We start from the raw sequence: 22,422 nt of genomic DNA, 5'->3' as shown, positions 1-22,422 counted from the left end.
GCCCACCATACACTGGAGCATTCCAAAGGTGGACATTAGACACTGGAGCAGCATTTACAGGGCCCATTATACACTGGAGCATTAGATATGGGGCCCATTATATATGGAGCATTATTTGGGCCCATAAGACACTGGAGCATCATCCATGGGGCCCATCATATACTGGAGCATTGTAAATGGGGCAGATTATATATGGAGCATTATTTGGACCAATCGTACACTAGAGCATCATCCGTGAGGCCCATCATATGCTGGAGCTTTCCAAATGGGGGACATCAGAAACTGGAGCAGCATTTACAGGGCCCATTATACACTGGAGCATTAGAAATGGGGCCCATTATATATGGAGCATTATTTGGGCCCATAAGACAGTGGAGCTTCATCCATGGGGACCAACATATACTGTAGCATTATGTGGAGCTCATCATACACTGTATCGAATATTCCATGGGACCAATGATTCTGTATGGAGAAATATATGGGCCTCATTACTCTGTATGGTGCACTATGCAGTGGCCATAATACTGTATGGAGTAATATACTATCCGTTTTTGGAGCTATTGGAGAATTTAAAATGGATATCAGTCATGTGATGTAAGAAGTGAAGTAATTTTCATTGTACTATCCTGCTATTTCTCTGCCGTATCAGAGGATCATGAATTGTGGCATGTGTTAAAGGAGCCCAGTGACACTCTTTGGCCCTGGGCCCACGAAAATCTGGAGCCAGCCCTACCCCCCCAAAAAACTTTAGCCAAATAACCCCCAGTTTTCAATGCCTAACTATTATTATAAAGTAAATTAAGGTTGACAAGCTTAAGTAATAAGAATTGATGTTTTTGGCATTAAAATGGGCACTGTAGGTGTGTTTGCTGTCCTCCACTCACTGACGACTTTTCTTCCCCATTGACTTGCATTGGGTTTCGTGTTTCAGTCGGCCTTTGACTTTTCACGATAATCGGCCGATTGTGTTCGACCCAACTTTTGCGAAAGTCGGGTTTCATGAAACCCGACTCGACCCGAAAAAAGGCAAAGTCGCTCATCTCTATTGATTAACAAAACAAATCGTCGACATAATAAACAGACCATAAATTACTCCCAGCCATCACCCCACTGGCTCAGGAGCACCAACAGCCCAAGGGGCTCCTTTGTCCAGTTAAACCCTGGGGATCTGACAAAACATTGCCGTAAATCCCCCCAAAATCACCAGACCAAAACCATATTGTATTGCCAATTGAGGAATCCATATTCCCATGGATCCCCCAGACCAATTTAGCATCAACTTCGAGGACCCCCTTCAACCGCCACAATGAAGGCTTTTGACCACGTCAAATGCCTGAGACCCCCCTACGATGAAATACTATGGCCTTTTCGATACTGTCATGCAAGTCAAGTGCCCAAAGATCGCTGCCTACAGCATTTAAATGTACCCTATCCACGAATCAAAATTCCTTTTCCCCTTTTTCCAAATCAAAGTGATGAACCGCAACTCCCCCATTCCTACAATCGAAATTGGACACAGTTCTGTTAACTTTTATTCTGGCCTTATGAACCTTTACCACTGATCTCACATTATGCCAACATTTCTGAGGAACAATTTTTGACCACACCAAGGTCATCCTTCTAAAAGACACCAATAATTGAAGCAAGTCGTGCTTAATGTCCTTTACTAATTCCTGAAGACGGCATACCCCCAGATTATTACCCCCAACATGCAACACCACAATATCAGGTGGTCTATCAAGACTGGTGCTGCTATGCACTTCTTGCAAAACCCTGCTCCACCCCATCCCCTTGAAACCAAGCCACCTGATCACTGCCGCATTCCTGGAAAAACCGAGCCGTCTACCCTCACGCCTCACATCTGCACGCAGCACTCAGCAGTGAACATACGAATACAATAAAAACACAAATATTTTGCTGCAACATTCCCTTCCCATAACCAACAAATCAACCTTAATTGTGTAATTCTGTCCCAACTTCTTGAGGCCTAATGTAACTCTGATAGCACCTGGAATCCTACCTACCAATCCGCTGCACTACGTTCAGACCCAGCCCACACACTGCTGCTTCCGTTGCCAACCCAAACCAAAAACAATGAGATGCAAAGTGAGAGGCAACCAGATTAGAGTTTAGCGCATATCTTCGGTTCCCCGCTTATTCGGCAAGCTATAGCGCTTGCCGAATAAGCTACAGCAGGAACTCGGCTTTCTGTATTGTGCTAGGTGGACAGCTGATTGCTGCCGCAGCTGCGTCGCAGTCACAGCACATGCATGGACAGCACAACACAGGCTCTCTCCATGCGACACATGCAGCTGTGGTGGGAGATATTCGCTCAACTCTAATCCAGATCCAACAAAACCAAACCCTTCCTAAACACTGAAATAAACTGGAACTTCTGTAGGGAGATGGATCGGGTCAGTAACATCTCCAGCAATACATCTGGCAGTGCTTCTCTCGTTGCGGGGCAGGAACTACTGGTGCAGTTACCCTTGTTGCCAGGAGGGAGGACTTTCTGAGCGGGACAGGTCTGGACACCTGACTGCAGGGAGCGGGTCAGAGATAAAAAGCTCTGAGCTCAGAAAGACGGGGTCTTTGGCGGGAAGGCAATGAACGCAGCAGATGAAGGCTTGCTCACTCCCCGCAGCACCATACCAGAATGCCAGGCCGTTTTGCGTGCTGTGATCCCAGATGCCAACAGACCGCGAGAAGCCTAAAATTGTGGGTGTGCTCACTTCCGAGACCGAAGTGACGTTCCGTACCACACCTCTGACTGTATACGGAGCGGGCTGCAGGCTCGACCAGGGGGATCACATGGGTCGGACAGTGTACTCCCGATCTCCACTGTTGACCTTTTTTTTTTTTAAACTTTTTATTGAAAGATACCACACAATGACATATTAAACATGAGACATTACAGTATGAGGAAAACGGAGTATTCCATCAAGTCGTCGTTCACAACCTCAGTTTTAAAAGCATACTTCCAATATTAAAGTAGACAAACAGCACAAATAAAATAGAATATTAAACATAGTGTATTCTGTTCTCAATATCATTGCATCATTAAAGAGTTCTGAATCAGGATTCTGAGTTTACAGTAAGTCAAAATATAGTAAGCAAATATTACTCAGTCCGCGTAAAGCATCCCATTCTGTAATGAAAAAGAAAACACTTCAAGGGTTATATCACACACTAGAAGAGTTTATGACATCAGGAGGTAGTTGTGTCAGGGGCGAGTTGCACCACTTTTCCCAAATATTGTGAAATTTCTGGGGACAACCTCTATTTCTGTATAGTATATTCTCATAGGGGATTACATTGTTTCCACTGTTGAACTTTGTCCAGCCAAAGAGGCCCCGCAGGCTACTTCTCCTTCGACACCTTGTTACGGGACTGCGAAGCCATGTGCAGGAGAGTTAGGACACATCGCGGCTGTCAGGAGACAGTGCCTCTTGTTTCTCCAGGACCAGGCAAGAGACTTCACGCATTGTCTGCGACCCCACCGTGGGATCTTCAAGCTTCCACGCTCTGAAAACATCAGACTGATATGTTTACCTTTTTGTTGAATATTTACCCCTGTGTTGAATCCCAAACTCCCTCTTTCACCTATCTATCTCCCTGCGTGGAGTCACAGCTGAATTAAATACCCGTTAACCCTTATTTGCCTCCTGCTTGTCACTGCATCCCGCGTTCCTGCTGTTTGCTCACATTTCGACAAGAAGGAACTGTCCACATGACATAATAACGGCCCCTCCTGACAAGGCCAAAAACCATTAAAAAACTGCAAGAAGCGCACCAGAGACATCATGGATTACGGCACCGCTCCTAATACTACCTGCTTACCATTTCCGTCCTGATCAGTTCCTGACCACCAAATCCAAAACTCCAATCTCTTTGCTGTTGCCACCACATCCTTGGCTAGGAGACCTCCCCCTCTTCTTTTACTGGGAGACACAATTTCCCCCACACTTAATGCTCCAAAAAAAGCAAGCGAAAAAGCCAAATGGAAAAGACAAGTCTCAAAATCCAAACTGCAGATATCATTCAATCTTCCACCTAACTGTTCAAGCACGTTAAAAGAAACCGGACGCCTATAATCACCTCGACAATATCCTCTTCTAAACCCTTTTAACGCTTGTTTCACCAAAAACACTTTTCTCAAGTCCCTCTGACCCCATAGCTTCAAAGGAAAAGTCAAAGCCACGCTAATCCGCAAGGCCTTCACTGATGACCAACTTTCTGCAGCTCCCTGACTCAACCATAGCAAAGCTCCTACCTGATCTTCAACAGTGCTTCAACCATCACAAAATGCCAACTAACCATCACATGAACACCATACTGACTGGATAGCAGCACACGTGCTGGCAGCCAAGGATGACTTAATTAGGGACTCTGCAGCCAAGAGACCATGCTCCAAAGCTCCGCTGGGCACTTCAACCCCTTGTACTCCTCATCCGGGGCAAACAACCAAAAACGCTCCCACTGTAAACGAGATAGCGAGTCAACAATAGAATTCTTTACACCTGGCTCATGAGACACCGTAACGTAAGTATTTATGGACAGACAAGTCAAGACCAATTGCCGAAGTACCTGAATCACCGGAGGTGAAGATGCCGTCAATCTATTAATCTCACACACTACCACCATGTTATTCCAATAAAAATGTACCCTCCTGTCCTGAAAATCCCTCCTCCATAAATGCACTGCCACCAAAATGGGAAAGATCTCCAACAATGCTATATTCTTGACCAGGCCTGACGAAAAACAATCCTCCAGCCACCTAGCTACTCACCACTAAAGTATTCCCCAAAACCAACCCCACCAGAAGCATCTGCAAACAAATCCAAGTCACAGTTTTCTACTGCCTCCTCCAAAGCAATGAACGGCCATTATATTGCTCTAATAACTTATCCCAAACCTCCAAATCAGCTTTGTGCTCTCCAGATAGCTGAACAAAATGATGTGGAGCTCGTACTCCCTCAGTGGCACTAGCCAATCGATGAGAGAAAACTCTCTCCATTAGGATAATACGGCAAACAAAATTCAGTTTACCGAGAAGCTAATGAACTTCCCGCAGTGACAACTTTTTCAGACCCTGCACCCGAGCCAACCCCCTCCCGCAACACTACCACTTTCTCCTCTGGCAATCTGAACTCCCAATTGACAGAGTAAATCACAATGCCCAAAAAACAAAGGCTCGTACCGGGCCCTTCCGTTTTTTCCAGAGCTATTGGTACCCCAAAACTCTCTGCCACCCACTCCACTGCCCTCAGAATGGTTTCACAACAGCCAGGATGACTAGGACCAATACACAAAAAATCATCCAAATAATGTATCAGCAAGTCACAACCTGACACATCATGGACAATCCATTCAAGAAAAGAACTGAAGGGCTCAAAAAACACACAAGACAAAGAGCAACCTATTGGTAAACATCTATCAACGAAAAATTCCCCCTTCCAATAACAGCCCAACAATCTAATGCTCTCAGGATGAACAGGTAACAATCTAAATGCAGATTCAATGTCTGTTTTCGCCATAAGAGCCCCCCTCCCACAACTCCTAACCCAAAGAGCCACTTCATCAAATGACGTATAAATCACAGAGCAAAGCTCCGGATCAATTCCATCATTCACCGACCTCCCCGGGGATAAAACAAATGATGAATTTGCCGGAATTTATTTGGCTCCTTCCTAGGTACGACCCCCAAGGGGGAGACAACCAAATCCTCAAAGGGAGGATCACTAAACAGTCCAGACATCCGGCCCAAAGCAATTTCCTTACCCAACTTCTCCGAAACCACCTCCGCATATTGCTGCGCTGACCTAAGATTTTTAAGAACCTTGGGTTTTTCAAAAGGCAGCGCAGGAATTTTCAGTCTTACACTTTTCCGGAAACCTATTTAGATAAGGGACCATCTGGCTTTACTGGCATCTTCTCCTTAGGTATTATTACTTCCTGCCTTCGCCTTTTTTTTTTTTTTTTTTTTTAAAACATATGGCCGCGCCATGGGAGGAACCACTGCAGTGCGAGCAGACATGCTTGAACTTGCAGCAGGCTCCAAATTTACAATATCTTTCATTGAACTGCCAGCATAAACCGGGCTTTTGAACTTCTGACTGCCCTAATTGTCCCCCAGTGCCTTGTGTACAGCCCTGGGTAGTGGACTGGCCAGAAACTCCAGCCCCCCCGTGAAAGGAATGACCAAACCTAGTCGGCGCCATAACTCGCAACCACACCTCTATATCCTTCTGATCCCACCGAATTGCCGGATGAATAGCTTTCCTCTGATGAAACTGTTCATCATAACGGAGCCATGCTTATCTCCCATAATTCCTATGGTCCTCCCCAATGGAGTCCAAATAGCAGAATAGGGAGAGCAGTTTTCAGGCCCCTTTTCCCCTATAAGACTTGCAAAAATGGCAAAAGCCTGAAGCCAATTAACAAATGTCTGAGGGATAAGATGCCACCTACGCTTCTCATCCTCCTTTGTACTATCGCCCGTTTTTCCCTTATCCAAATTAAATTTCTCCAAAGAAAGCAGGGAAAAAAATTTCAACATATTCGTCCTTCCAAATTTTTCCCCGTAACTCCTTCTTAAGGTGAGCCAGCAGCGGACCTTCAAAACAGACACACACACACACACACACACACACACACACACACACACACACACACACACACATACACCTCCCCATGAGCCCTATCATCCAAGTGAATCCTACACTCATTCCCTTTTTCTGTCTGAACTGACACTGACACTGGATCAGACAGTCTGGTCAGCACTACCGATCCCATACCTGAAAAACTATGCCCCATATATTGTGAGCCAACCCATGCAGCTATATGCCCTGGAGTCGACCTACCTCCTTCCAAAAGGGTCAGCAAATCCCTCACATTCCCCAGGATCTCTCTAACCCCGTCCCCCATAGGATCCGACTGAATGCAAACCCCCTGACTTGAAACTACAGACTCTATTACCTTCCATCACTAGAGACATCAAAATTGGAGGCAACAGACAAGACATAGAATAATACTCACCAGGCAGCGAGGGAGCTGTGATCCCACTAGCTGTAGATCCCATGTCCAGACGTCCGTCAGCTGCGCCGATCCTGCCTGATAAACCCTCAGGTGCCTGAGGTCCGAATCCCAAGGATTTTGAGTAAATGGCCCTGGGAGGCCACACAACGCTGGAAGGGACCACTCCATAGAACCCGCTTGGACCAGCAGGCTGCAATTGAGAGGATGACCTGGCAGGCACCTACCCACTGCCTGATACATCCACCGGAAACAGAGGCTGCGTGGCAGTCAATGGGGGTCCTGATGCTGTAGAAGGCATTTTAGGGGTTAATAACAGGGCCAATAGCCCTGATTGCAGGTGAATACCGCCTGCCAGCTGGACATCCTGGAACATCCTGTTGTCAGAGGCAGAGAAAGAGGTGGACCGCTCAACTGGATCATCGCCATGATGACCCGCCGTGATGTCACTGGTCCCACAAGTCCTGGTGCGCACAGGCTCTGCCCCAACACATGCTGATGTGGAGGCCTGCTAACCGCCGGCTGGACCCAGCCTGGCCGGCAGATTCCTCCTAGACCGGGGCCTCTTACAACCGACGCTCAGCCTGGAGTGTCCCCGGAGAGGCTCCTGCGCCTGTGCTGGGCCCAGGGAGCTGCGTCAGGCGACTGCACCAGACGCCGCTTACATGGGGATTCCACCGCCACCATCCCCGCTTCCCTGCCGATGATTCTGGAAACCTGCACCTGCAGCCAGCTGGGTGGCTGCGCCTCAGCTGCTAACATGAGGCTCTCCAGAATCTGTGCCACCGATGACATGGTAGGAGCAGCAGTGTGACAAGGGGACTGTTCTTGCCTACTGTGAGCGGGAAACTAAAGTGTCCCCACCCCTAACTGCCCTTATGAATGCTCCTTAGCATAAACTCACCCCACTAAATCCTTGCCCCAATCCCCTCCAACCTATTGTCATGCCGGCCTCAGCCCACACTGGAGGGGGCGGCTGGCTCCGGCCTTTACTTTTTTTATTGATAGACTCTCACTTTCTCTCTGGTATTGATATCTAGTTTTTACAAATGGACATTGAGTACGTGGCTAAAAAGTAAGAGAACAAAAGAAACCGAACAAACCCCACAATCTGCTTATGTTTAGATTAGCTGCATTAAAAGTCTAAAAACTTTTATTTGGATGATTATTGGTCCTACCTTATCTCTCCCGAACTGCTGTTATGGGAAGAATATTGGATAAACTAGTCCAATTTGGATAGTGCTGACAATTTTTATCTCTAGCCAAATCGGAGTTCTCAAGTTTTGGCTGAAGACTGACTATCATTAAAGCTTTGTTGTGCAAAACACGATTTTGTGTCTTTGCTTATTCTTCACAATGACCTAATATAAAGCCTCATCTACTATTACGCCAGATGGATCCCTTAAGCCCCCGTCACACACAGTGAGATCGCTAGCAAGATCGCTGCTGAGTCACAAGTTTTGTGACGCAACAGCGATCTCACAAGCGACATCCCTGTGTGACAGGTATCAGCGACCGGCCCCCCTGCCGGGTATCACTGATAGTGCTCTAAAGCCCTGGACTTTTTTTGATCATTGGTCTCCCACTGGCCAGCACGCATCGCTGAGTGTGGCAGGTGGGAGAGCAACGATCAGCAAGCTCCCAGCTCGTATCCGAGGTAAACAGCGGGTGTCTAAGCGCCGCGCGGCGCTTAGAAACCCTCTTGTGCCTTAGATACCAGTGTGCTGGTGCAGGGAGCTGGTAACCAAGGTAAACAGCGGGTTTCTAAGTGCCGCGCGGCGCTTAGAAACCCGCTGTTTACCTTGGTTACCAGCTCCCTGCACCAGTGCGCTGGTATCTAAGGTACACAATGACGCGCGCGTTCGTCGTCGCTGGTGCTGATCGCTGGTGAAGCTGCCTGTTTGGCAGCTCACCAGCGATCATGTAGCGACACACCAGCGATCCTGATAAGTTCATATCGTTGTCGGGATCGCTGGTGAGTCGCTATGTGTGACGGGGCCCTTAACATCATCCTAATTAAATGATTCAAAGCAAGTTGTTTCTGCTGCCACCTTGGCATGGCAGTTCTTTATGGGATTGTCCATAAGTATCCAAGCATTGTCTGTAAACAGACTCATTGAACAACTGGCTTTATAAGTGAGAAAAATTAGATAGTGAAGTCCACAAGGGATTAGTGTAATGGCTGAAAATCTGTGTACAAGATGGTTGAAAATTGGTGCTATATAATCTAATTGAACATAAAGGAACCCTTCAGGAAAAAAAACATAACATGAACCACATTGACAGAGCATAGCAGTATAAGTGTACTCTTACAAACCTTTGACATTTTGATGGGTGAAGATCGGAGTTGTGAGACCTTCATCGATTGCCACAACAAAGGAGCACAAGTCAGGAACTGCTCTCCTCCTAGACTTAAGACAAGACAGACTCCATAGACGTTCTACCAAGCCTGTCTTTTGTGTTGGATAAGAGTAGTGCTCCTTTGTTTCAGAAATCGGTGGGGTTCTCCGAATGTGCCTCCCCCTCAACACAACTTATAGCATCTGAAAAGTTTGGTAAAAGTGCACTTACACCTTACTTTAATTGACTTTCCAATATGGTAAAAGTGCACTTACACCTTACTTTAACTGATTTTCCAATATGGTAAAAGTGCACTTACACCTTACTTTAACTGACTTTCCAATATTTACCGGTAATATGTACACCTCCAGGCCTTTGGTTGCAAATAGATTTCTTAATTCACTTACATATCAAATGTAAAGTTGGGATATAGTTTTATGCTACTCACAACATATACTGTACCTATATATCTAATGTCTGATAAACAAAAAAATATCCAATATTCCAATTTTGTGAATAGGTGAGGTGGGTAAAAGCCAATTTGGAAAACAATTACCAACTGCATCAGTAGTACCGGTTTGTGGTACTTCCTAACGAAACAGTCACGTCCTCTTGCATCAGTTACTTTATAATTATAAACAGGGGAAATAACTGTGCAATTACTGTTCCAATTAGTTAGTGACAGGCAATAATCTGGATTGTATAAATTTGTTTTTAGTATATTAATGAAAACTCATTGCATAAGTGTAAAACCCAAGCCGTGCTCTTACGATAAGAGTAGACATCAATGCTGCACATAATAGATATTACAAGCTTTCAGAAATAATTCCTAGAATGCCATGGGACATGTATCTTCTTTACATTTTTTCTCATTTATGGATTCCATATACACCTTTATTCTGCTATTTGCAACTTTTTCTCCTGCAAGTCCTAAAGCTCAGGAGATCCTTGTCATGACAAAAAAAACACAGACTAGATATATAATGTCCATCTCAATTCTGTTTTGTATGGACTGAATCTTTACATTTATTGGGCAATACCTTACCCCTTTATTTCCTGGGGTCCCAACTTTTAGACATCTGAATCAAAAAGAGGTATAAGTAAATTATGTTTTTATAATAAAATGTTCTTCTAGGATCTTAAGTTTCATACAGGTTCTGGATCGAATGGGGTGGAGAACAGGATAAAGTAATACCTAAAACAGTTGAGGACCTCCCTTCATACCCACCAGTTATGTGGAAGGTCCAGTGGGCATGTCTGACTAGAGGGTGCAGCCTCACTGAATACAAGTGGACGGAGAGAGAGACGGTGCCCATTGGATGGGAGTATGTATAACTCATACATACCCTATGTTCCCGGTTCTGAAACTGGAAAATCCCTGCAGTGAAGTGCGTGCGCTAGGGGGAGTCACGTAGAGTGACTGCAGACTTATTGCTTTTGACCGGACAACCCCTTTAATTCACAGCCACCCAGCTCAGAGCTATGGCATAATTATTTTCATGTGGCTACTTCTGTCTCTGTGAGGGTGACTGCCTGAGTTGTCAGGATTTATCTTTTTCCATTCTTGCCATATTGGATCTTTTTTGGCATATAATGACGTGTGTATTACCATCTTTTTGACTATCGTAACCCATAGGGGTATCCACTTTATTTTACTGTTACAAAATGTATATAAGCTCTGTACCCATAGCTACTAATTACTGTACATGTTATCTACTTTCCCTGATCAGGCAGCCTGTGTTCTCCTCCCTTTCTTGAGTGACTGGTGCCTTTAGTTGTAGTTTTTATATAGTGTTATATTGAATGTGGAAGTTTTTTATTTCATTTTTTTTTATGCAAGTGAGAGCACTGCATCTAACTAGGGTCTGTATTTCTGAGTGTGTGTGCGCTACACAGAAGAACAGGAAACCATCTCCTGGAAAAGACATAACAGCTGGTCTTCAATCACTAGCACAGAGACAACTGAAAGTTTGGCTATAGCGCCTGTATAGAAGAAAACTGCAGGCATAGAAGTCATTTAATTGCCAGAAATAGAGTTCTTCCTCATGTACAATCACATGACAGCCTATTCTGAAAAGTTTTCTAAACTAAAACTACAGATACTGATCATATTAACAGCACCTGCATAACAGAGCAAACCATAGTAACCACATAAAGAGATGTAATTGGGTTTGATGTTGTAGCCCTATTATATAAGTTATTTTCCCTATGTTCCAATTGTAAAAATTCAGAACAAAGATGACTGCCCACTAATTGGGTTGGTAAAAGGTCAGACAACATCTGATGAACGCACTGCTTAACAAAAAGCTGTAACAAACTATAACCTACAGATGGTTAGTTAGGTAGTTAAATTTTATGGACATCATTTTATGGTTTTTTTTAGCCAAAATACAAAAGGCTTATAAAACAGAGACACAGTCCTGGAAAATTAAGACTTTTATATGAATGCTGTATGTTTGCTTTTGGTATCCCTACATGAATTTACAGCATACAGCATGTCAATAATTCTAGAAAATAAGTTTCGAAGTTGTCTTTATGGTACAAGCCATTAAGAAAATTGTAATAGACTTTTAGAATACCTAACAAAATGATTGATTGTAAGGAACAAACAAAAGTATAATGACAAAAAACATAAAAAAAACAAAGTTATGCTAAATATTACACTTCTAAGGGGAACCTCTCTAAAAGATATAGGCTACCTTACCACACCATGCTATACAGGATGGTAATGGACAATTTTGCATGATTTAGAAAAACCACTTCAGCACAAGTCGAGTCCAAATGGCCTATGAGAAGTATAACGCTATTTGCCGGCGCCCATGCATGGTTCCCCATCCCCCTCCATGCAGGGAAACCTGCATACTTACAGCCCAGGCTGCGCGGCGGGGACCCTAGCATGCTCCCTGCTTCCTTCGAGTTTCTGAGTCCCGGTGACGTGCCTAGTGAACTTGCACGCATTCCCCTGCTCTTAAAGTGGCAGCGTGCACATAGTCAAATGCCCCCAGCCAATGGCAGGGAGGCATTTAGTATAAGAGCACACCTGCAAGATGGCGACCAGAAATTAGCTGGGAGGCATCTTGTTTAAAAGTGTTGTGAACTCATTTTCTGGTTTACCTCTGGCTTCTGGTGAGGGTGGTGGAGCTGGCTGTGTTGACAGAGGAGTCGTGAGTTCTCCATCCGGGCTCCCTCTAGTGGTGACAGTAGGTAATGAAGCTGATCTAAATGGCAGAGACCTGCCACCAGAGGAGGAGGACTGTGAGTGGACATCAGGAGTCTCTGACTGGATTTAAGACAGGCGACTCCCTAATTCTGTGCTGGTGATTTTCCTGCCCTGAGTGTTATGAATGAGTCACCGAGGAGGAAAAAACAAAAAGCAAGCTAAGCCCAGAAAACCGGAGAGGTTGGTAACTAGCGGATTGCAGACCCCTGATCCTATCCACAACAACTAACAGTAGCCATGGAGCGTGCCTACGGTGGTCCTAGACGCCTCGTCATGGCCGGAGAACTAAATAAGCCTAAAGAAAGAAAGGGAAAATCTAAACTGCCCCAGAGCAGACCCCAAAGCAATAGACAGCCCCCAACATGTATTGTCGGTGAAACAAGATGAAAACACAGACACAGGTAGAAAGATAGGCTGAGCAAATGATGGGGCCCTCGCTAACTAGAAAGGACAGAAAAGCTGCTGTCGGCAAACACGCAAATAACCTGCCAAAAAGAATGTCCAACACATCTGATAGAAAAAGGCCCTGAAATCACTATATCAGCACTCAGGTATATTCTGAAGTCAGAGCAAAAGAGATCAACTGATCAGAGACAAAAATGGGGATTCAGCCCAGTCCCAGCCAGGGCTGGCTGAACACAAAAACTAAGTAAACCAGACAAAAACTCATATGAAAAATAGCAGAGAAAACTTAGCTTTAGGAAGGCAGGAACCAAACTGGAAACCAGGAGCCACAGTCAGGAAAAAACACCAGCAAGAAACTAGGGAGTCGGCTGCCTTAAATCCAATCAGAAACTCCTGATGTCCAATCGCAGTCCTCTTCCTCAGGTGGCCGGTCTCTGCCATTTAGATCAGCTTCATTACCTCCCTTCACCAACAGAGGAAGTCCAGATAGAGAACTCACTACTCCTTTGTCAGCACAGCCAGCTCCATAACCCTCACCAGAAGCCAGAGGCAAACCTGAAAATGAGCTCACAACACCTGAGGTTCTGGTTTCCAGTTCTGTTCCTGCCTTCTCAAGCTAAGTGTGCTCTGCTATTTTTTAACATGAGATTTGGTCTGGTTTACTAAGTTTTTGTGGTCAGCCAGCCCCTGCTGGGGCTGTGCTGAATTTCCATTCTTATGTCTCTGTTTATGCCAGTTTGCTTTTTGTCCCTGATCAGATTGGTCTCTTTTTGCTCTGTCTTCAGAATATACCAGAGTGCTGATATAGGGAATTTAAGTCTAGCGACTTTAGGGTTTATGTTATCAGAAAGTGTTGGACATTTTTTGGCAGGGTTTTGTGCGTGATTGCAGACAGCATCTTTCCTTTCCTGTCCTTTCTAGTTAGTGTGGGCCCCATCGTTTGCTCAGCCTATTTTTCTATCTGTATTTGTGTTTTCATCTTGTCTCACCGACAATACATGTTTGGGGGCTGTCTTTTGCTTTGGGGTCTGCTCTGGGGCAGTTTAGATTTCCCCTTTTCTTGCTTTAGGCTTATTTAGTTCTCCGGCTGTGACGAGGCGTCTAGGATCATCGTAGGTACGCTCCACGGCTACTGCTAGTTGTGTGGATAGGATCAGGGGTCTGCAATCCGCTTAGTTACCAACCTCTCTGGTTTTCTGTGGCTTAGCTTGTTTTTCCTCCTCGGTGACTCATTCATAACATAAAAAGTACAAATGGGCGTGGCCAAATAGCAAAGTTTTATTAGCTAGTGTGTAGTCTACTAGTGAAGTTGTGAAGTCCCCTGGTCCTGGTGTGGCCAGTGTCCTGAACCCAAAGTCCCTGGTCCTTGTGCAGCTAGTCTTGAACCTTAAGTCCCCCCTGGTTCTTATGCAGCCAGCCCTGAACACAGAGTCCCAAGTCCTTGTGTGGGCAGCCCTGAACCGAATGTCCCTAATACTTGTGCAGCCAGTCCTGACCCCGAAGTCCCTGGTCCTTATGTAGCCAGCCCCAAACCCGAAGTCCCTGGTACTTGTGTGGCTAGCCCTGAACCCGAAGTCCCTGATCCTTGTGCAGCCAGCTCTGAATCCTTAGTCCCTGGTCCTTGTGTAGCCAATCCTGAATCTGTAGTCCTTGGTCCAGGTGTGTACAGTGCCTAAAACTTGTCTCCCGATTCGTGTGTGGCCAAGTCCCCAGAAGCAGTATCCGAGATCCGTGTGTCTGAATGTGTTCCTATCAGTGTCCATGTCAGTAACCTTTTTGCAGAGGCTCTAGGACCTATTAGTCTGAATGGAGCCCTAGTCCTATCCGTGTCTGCATACCTGACTACTGAGGTTGTAAGGGTTGGCAAGGACTATAGTCGACGCCCTTCTGCCCTGCAGGTGATTTCTCTGTGGACTTCTAGGACACCAGTCTGATTCCTGCTCCCCTAAAGCTAAGTTTTCTGTTTTGGCTGTTAGCCTTTTTGTTTTGTTTTTTGTTTTCCTTGCTTTTCAGTATTCTGCCATCCCCTGCTGGGGTGAGCTGAATCTCCTTTTGCCTGTAGCTCTGTCTTCAGTATATTCCTGAGTGCTGACATAGCTTTTTGAAGCCTAGCGTCTTCAGGGCCTTTTTCACTGTCAGTTTGTTGGCTCTTATTTTCATAGGGTTTTTCACGGATTGCAGACAGCAGCCTTCTTGTCCTTTTCTATCTAGTTAGCTTGGGCCCCTCTTTGCTCAGTCTATCTTTCTGTCTGTGTTAGTATTTTCATCTTGCTTCACCGTCATTATATGTTGGGGGCTGCCTATTGCTTTGGGGTCTGCTCTGGGGCAGTTTAGATTTCCCCTTTCTTTCTTTAGGCCTATTTAATTCTCCGGCTGTGATTGAGGGGTCTAGGGCATCGTAGGAACCCCCCACGGCTACTGCTAGTTGTGTTGATAGGTTCAGGGGTCTGCAATCCGATAGCTTCCAACTTCTCTGGTTTTCTGGACTTAGCTAGCATTTCTGTTTTTGCCTCCTACGGTGACTCAATCATAACAGGCTTCCAGCACATGCACAGATTAAGTGGGGCAGGTACACTTTGCTTTACTGCAAACAGTTTGTGGTGATGTCTCTGACCATGCAGGAACATGGTCTGATCATTCTACAGCACATGGTCATGAGAAGAATCAAAATAGTATGAAGACATTACAGGATGGGATCACAAATTATTCTTTCTGTAAGTTAAGACAAGATTTTAAACAGGCAGGGAAATGTTTTACCTTATAGAAAGCAGCAGCCACAATCCCATGCTCACCTGTCTGTATACTTTCCTTTGCGTCTTCCCCTGGCCAGGAGCTGTGGTACGTTCAGACCATGTCCATGTACGGGCAGACAGAGCTATTACACTGTACACAGCAGGGGCACATTTATCAGATTATCTCAACACAGGAACCCTTTTTTAACACATCCAATTGTGAAACTTATTTTAATTACAAGATCTATTGATTAAAATGTAATTTGTTGATGGGACAACCCGTTTAATGAATTTAGCGCCTCTACTAAGTGGCATGTGCTTCCGTGCACTGCGCCGAAAATATACTCCAGTTCTGGAGTAGCATTTCTGAAGTACAACTGCTGTCAAATTTCATGAAATTAACAGGTGGTGTGGTCTTGCCCCTTTCCCACCTGGCTCAGCCCCAGCTCCACCCTTTTTGGTTTAGCAGATTCATACTAGCGCGAGTTTGTGGAAAAACTGTGCAAAAATTTGGAGACATTTCAAAGCTTTAAGTCTCTTTTGTGGCGTAAAATCTTTGAAAACAATGGGGCTGATTTATCAAACTGTTACGGTTCTCGATAAGCGGTTGGTTTAATTTTGATGCATAAATCCTCTGAAAAGTTCCTTTAAATTTTTGCTTTAACTCAAATGCAAAGTGTTAGATCAACTCTGTAGCGCCAGATCTTTGTTTAACTTTGGAGTCATAAAGCTGTGGAGAACATTTCCACCCAGCTACATTCCAGATATGAAAGTAAGTAAAAAGTCACAGCGAAATAATAAAAACGTCCTTAACAATTGTGTCTGAACAAAATGTTCGATTACACATGGGAAACGACCAGAAGTAATATCACAAAGTTTTTTTTATAGTAAACAATGAACATCTATGGAAAATAGCAGATCAGGAAATTTAGAACATATTGTCTGGGATCAAATACAAAATTATGTTTTCCCTTGCGGTTTAATAGGCTAGTCTCATCCAGTTAAAAAAAATCCAAATGTTATTAGTATGTTACTTAAATTGAAAGAAATAATGTTCCTGGTAACAACCAATAATGTAATAGAATTTGCTTGTCAGAGTATCTCTTTCTGTGAAGGGTACCAAGTACCTAGGGCCACCTAGGGTGAACCAGGGCGAGACGAGTCTAGTGATGAGCAAGTATGCTTGTTGCTCGGGTTTTCCCAAGCATGCTCGGGTAGTCTCCAAGTATTTGGAAATGCTCAGAGATTTAGTTTGTCGCCGCAGCTCCATGACTTACGGCTACTTGACAGCCTGAATACATGTGGGAATTCCTAACAAACAGGCAATCCCCACATGTATTCAGGCTGTCAAGTAGCCGCAAATCATGCAGCTGTGGCGACAAACTAAATCTCTGAGCATTTCCAAATACTTGGAGACTACCCGAGCATGCTCGGGGAAACCCGAGCAACGAGTATACTCGCTCATCACTAGAGACGACTTGTGTGCATTATTAGGGTGCCAACTTCCGTGGCTAGAAAAGGGCATTACTAGGGAATAAGTGCAAGGGAAAATATTGAGGTCCTCTTTGCAATTACCTCCCCCACATGCTCTATAACCCTTGTTACTTATAAAAATATTTTTCTACTGAATACTAATGTTCTATTACATTATTGGTTGTGACCAAGAACATTATTGTGTCCTTTTAAGTAAGGTACTAATAAAATTTAGATTTTTTTTTAACTGGATGAGACTAGCCTATTGTTAAGGCCCTTTTACATTTAGCGATGCACCAGCGATCCAACCAGCGATCCGACCCGGTCAGGATCGCTGGTGCATCGCTAAATGATCGCTAGTGAGCTTTCATACAGAAAGATCTCACAGCAATGCAGCAGCGACGCAGCGCACGATACTTACCTTTCACACACAGCGATCCTGACGTCCTCCCGCCCGCGTCCAGCGTCGCTGGACGTCACAGCAGGAAGTCTCAGCAGGAAGCGCCCGACGAGAAATGGAGACGGACATTCTCGCGCGATCAGCGATGGACAGCGGGGGAGCCGGTCGCTGGTAAGTATCACACATAGCGAAATCGCTAGCAATATCGCTATAACGTCACAAAACCAGTGACGTTTTAGCAATATTGCTAGCGATATTGCTTAGTGTAAAACCCCCTTTAGACACATTCAATACTTTCCACCTTATTTACACATTGTAAGTTTATTATCTTTAGGGTATCCAAGAAGTATCATTTCTCCTTGTGGAGAATGACATGCTAAGCATGTCGAGATGAGGAGACTTAAAGCTGCAATGCTCCTCTGGGAAATATGCTAATTTTGCAAATTGTCTCTTCAGAGAGGAAGAGGACTATAACTCTAGTACCACCTATCTTCTCTTTAGGGTTAAATATTTGATATGTGAAGGCAACTTTTCTAGTGCGGTAATAGTTGATTATAAAGTGCAGCAAAGGGACATATTAATCAAAGTGATAATGTTAACTGTAAAAAAAAATTAAAATTAAAGGACAAGAGTTCATAATTATACATGAGTGAACCCGAACAGTAAAGTTCGGCGTCAGTCTTGAACACCTACTGTTCGGGCACGGACATCAAACACGGACTTCACCAGGAAGTCCGTGCTACTGTTTGGGTTCGGCCCCCCCAAACACTGGGCGTTTATTGTGCTGCACCGCAGCAAAATTCTCCTGGTAAATTCGCCTCTGCACCGTGAGACTTTGTCAGGTGCTAGCAAGGATCTCACCGAGGTCACCGCAGTTTAGCCCAGCAGGGTACGCAGACTCAATGACCGGCAGTAACCAATGCGTGTTTCACTAATGCTTAGTCTGGGGTCGTTTGTCTCTGTTCCCTGCTGTAAAATTCCTATGGTGGCTGAATGTACTACAATATGTACTATATGGAATATTGGAAAATTAATTTATTAACTTACCAAAATTTTTTTGGCGTTTTGAATGGAAACCGATTTGGTCAGTAAAAACTTTTACAAAAGTATAAAATCAGCTGGACTTGAACTTATGATTCCATCGCTGCTATTCTTCACTGCCAACTATTGATCCGTAATGATGAGTTTTGGTTTCTGTAAAAGTAAAAACTTGGTGTTTGAATGATTTTACAGTCAAGTGTTCACAAGCAAATACCTCATAATTCTTTGAAGACCATTTTTATCCTACTAATCACATAAATCAATGTTATAAAGGAAGATATGCATAGCTAAGACCGTTTATAATTCACAGTTTCAGTACAAAATTTATTTTATCCTGGTCTAAAATCCTCTTCAAATTATCAGTCATAGCCGCTATAGAAAAATCAGTCAGCAGGTTTTTGCTATCTCACCTGAGACCTGCATGATGTAGCCAAAGAAACCCTGATTCCAATGCTGTGTAGTATCATTTAGATTGCTTGGTGCAGCCATTCTAACACAGAGGTTTTAAATTTAGAACCACACCAGAGCTGAGGAAGCCAACCCCGCCCACACCAGGCTGTATATACAATGTCCATATACAGTGAGGTGCCTATCACAGGAGGGGGCGGAGTCAGACTAGCATGCACGTGCTGACGTAGCTGCTGTAGTCCTTACAATGAAAAAGTAAACAACAGTACACAGTCGGACATGTGACATTCTTGAAATCTGTGTTTTAACCCCTTCCTCATGCAGTCCTCAGATTACATAGAGGGAATATGTCAGCAGATGTGCTAAGGCCACATGCACACATTCAGTATTTAGTGAGTTTTTTACCCCAGTATTTGTAAGCCAAAACCAGGAGTGGGTGAAAAATGCAGAAGTGGTGCAAATATTTCTATTATGCTTTGCCTCTGACCGTTCCACTCCTGGTTTTGGCTTACATATACTGGGGTAAAAAATTCACCAAATACTGAATGTGTGTACATGGCCTAAGGCTGTAAGCACATTTAGACTCTGATTCATCATTGCCTTTGCTCCTGTTTTATTATCTAGTTTCGGTTGTTTTGTGAATTTTTGTTGTTTACACCCTATTCATTATCCTACTTGCGCCTTTTTTTAAGTTATTTTATATCTGCTCATCTTTTTTTTTCCCATTTTATGGGTGGAACTTAGCGATTCCAGATGATTTCAGCTAATTTATCAATTGCGACTTTTGAAGTGCTGCAAATTTAGGTGCAATTCTTGGCGCCAAATTTTGACTTTTTGCCCCAAAGGTCACAAAAGCAATTGAAGACAAAAAAAATAGTTTTTTTTACTTTGCTACAAATTCATGAAAAGTGTGCGCTATGTCAATGAATTTGATGCCAAAAACAGAATCTAATACCTCAAGACAAAAAAAAGGAAAGTGGCTTAAAAAAAAATAGACACGCAAGTGATGATTTGTGATCAGTCTTTTTTCAGAGTTTCCACTCAGTGTGTGCTTCAAAAACTCAGTAAGTATCTTACTATGAACATATCCTTGGATAGCTGGCAAAAATCTTAGCATGATGCTCCGTGACTTAAAGAGGGGGAAAACTATTTTAAAGGGAACCTGTCACCCCCCCAGGCGTTTTTAAGTGAAAGAGCCACCTTGTGCAGCACTAATGCTGCATTCTGTCAAGGTGGCTTTTTTATTTAGCGTCCCTTTCACCACAGAAATAAGCATATTTAAAATTAGCCAGACATACCAAAAGTTTGAACGGGGCAGGTCTTTCCCCCTCGGACACCGACGCATCACATCCATCATTCATTTCCTCCTTCAGTATTTGCTCCGCCTCCACAGCGTTCATTTCAAATGCTGGCGCCTGCGCTGTAATATATTTTCTTGGGCATGCGCAGTTAGCGCTGCCCTTCTCTGACATCACATGATGTCCTTCCTACCGCGCCTGCGTGACTATACGTCAATATTCACTAAACCTAGCTCACATTCATCATCAATAAGAGTAACATTTTTAGTTTCTCAAAGATATGATATTTGCCATTACAACCTATTAAAACTATGAAAAATTTTTTGATTAGAAATACAAAATTAAAGCGTGTAGAACAATTGGAAAGAATAATCTTAAGTACCGCCACTCTGCTAACCCTCTTTCCCCATCGTGACGACTTGTCCAGCAGTGATAATGTGCTATACATGCGCATTTGACTCCTTCCACCATTCACAGCCCAGTCTCTGGTGCAGTGGCATTGGGGGGTTTGGCAATTTACCAGGTGAAAAATTTTTGTTTATAATTTTTAACATGCCTTCTTTTCCTACTAAATTGTTAAATTACCTAAAAAAAGGCCATGTTGGGAAAAATAGGACTGAAAAGGATCAATAAAATGTTACAATACTGATATTTTGGATTGTGATCAATTTTGAAAAGCCAAATTACAACAATACTTTTGACAGAAGAGATTTTAATGATGAACACAGATGGATACTTGGCTAATTACACAGTTATTGCCTGAAAACAAATTATTTCTCAATGACTGATTTTTACCTGCGTGCATTGATCCATATCAATTATATCTAGGTTGAAAAAAAAAAGTGATACAACATCTTAAAATAATGAATTATCAAGTTTGAAACTTGGATTATCTTTTTGCATTATGTATGCTAATATATCAGTACTAGGTTATACTAATTTGTCAGACAAAAAATGGAGAAATCAAATTGGTAAGAATCTGCTGTTAAAATCTTAAAGCAACGCCATCAAACAACAAAGTGTGCTCATGAATGACCTGTTGGCATAGCCCTGCCAAAGAGATGCCCTACATACAAATGCAACAATATTCAACCATGTTGGAGGCCATAGACATCTTTATACTTGTTGGCATTGCCCTGCCCCAGAGATGCCCTAAGTGCAAACACAACCATATTCAGCCATGTTGGAGGCCATAGACATGTTTATACTAGTCAGCATTGCGCTGCCCCAGAGATACCCAAAGTGCAAACACAACCATATTCAGCTATTTACATCTTTATACTTGTTGGCATCGCCATGCCGCAGAGATGTTGTTAGGCGTCGGGTTCTGGTCGCTGCACAGCAGGAATCCCGAGCCTTGCATTCGACAGGCTCCCATTCCTCTCCGGCCGCACAGGAGGCTGCTCAGCAGACTCGTCGATCCAGGCGCTCTGCTCAGACCTGCTCTGTAGGTTTAGTTGCTGTTGCCACCTCTGGTCCAGCTATAGCAACACAGGCTGATCAGCAACGAGCTACTACAGGGACTAAGTTCTCCTTTCGGTCCACTGAGCATGCCCGTGGGACAACCTCTCATTGGAGATTAGAGGTCACATGCTCAGTTCCTTCTCCAGCTCAGATTGGACCATCAGGAAGGTCAGGAAGGTCCCGGAAGGACGCTGCTATAAAAGACAAAGATTAGACCATGTGGAGTGAGTGTTGTATGCATGTATGAATGTCTCTGATGAATGACTCATTGGAAACCCCTACCCTTGGTACGCATGTGTTGTGCAGCCTAGCCTGTCAAGTGCCCAGGTCTAGGTGTAAGTAGAGGCTGAGTCAGAGACTAGAATCAGTGTCCACCGCTGGCTCTACACGCCACGGTGCACGTGCTCAACACTTCTCCAAGGTCAGCGTCTATAGTGGTGTCCGCAGGTGCGACGCCACATGCTCAGAAGGTCTAAAGGGATTCTGACCCCGTGTCCTTGGGGAAGACTTCCATAACCACATTCTGAGTGCCCCCTTACCGAGCTCTGTGAGTGCTAACAGACTCCAGCATTTAAGTTTCGCGGTACTGCGGCTCTGTGACGTAAC

The 22,422-nt window shown here is 44.1% G+C and overlaps 1 protein-coding gene across 2 annotated transcripts in view; it reads right to left on the bottom strand.

Annotated features, from left to right (window-relative positions):
- ATP10B (ATPase phospholipid transporting 10B (putative)) overlaps positions 1 to 22,422 on the bottom strand; it is a 620,908-nt gene that overhangs the window by 243,673 nt on the left and 354,813 nt on the right. For both annotated transcript variants that reach the window (XM_073581014.1, XM_073581015.1), the window contains exon 3: positions 18,653 to 18,799. The gene's annotated coding sequence lies outside the window, so the exon portion shown is untranslated. The remainder of the gene's footprint in view (positions 1 to 18,652; positions 18,800 to 22,422) is intronic.

Source organism: Dendrobates tinctorius, unplaced genomic scaffold (genome assembly GCF_039654945.1).
Source record: "Dendrobates tinctorius isolate UK_male_01 unplaced genomic scaffold, ASM3965494v1 ptg000067l, whole genome shotgun sequence".
In the NCBI taxonomy this organism is placed as follows: Eukaryota; Metazoa; Chordata; class Amphibia; order Anura; family Dendrobatidae; genus Dendrobates; species Dendrobates tinctorius.
The sequence above is the reverse complement of the archived record's forward strand: the minus strand, read 5'-3'. Positions and strand labels throughout refer to the sequence as shown.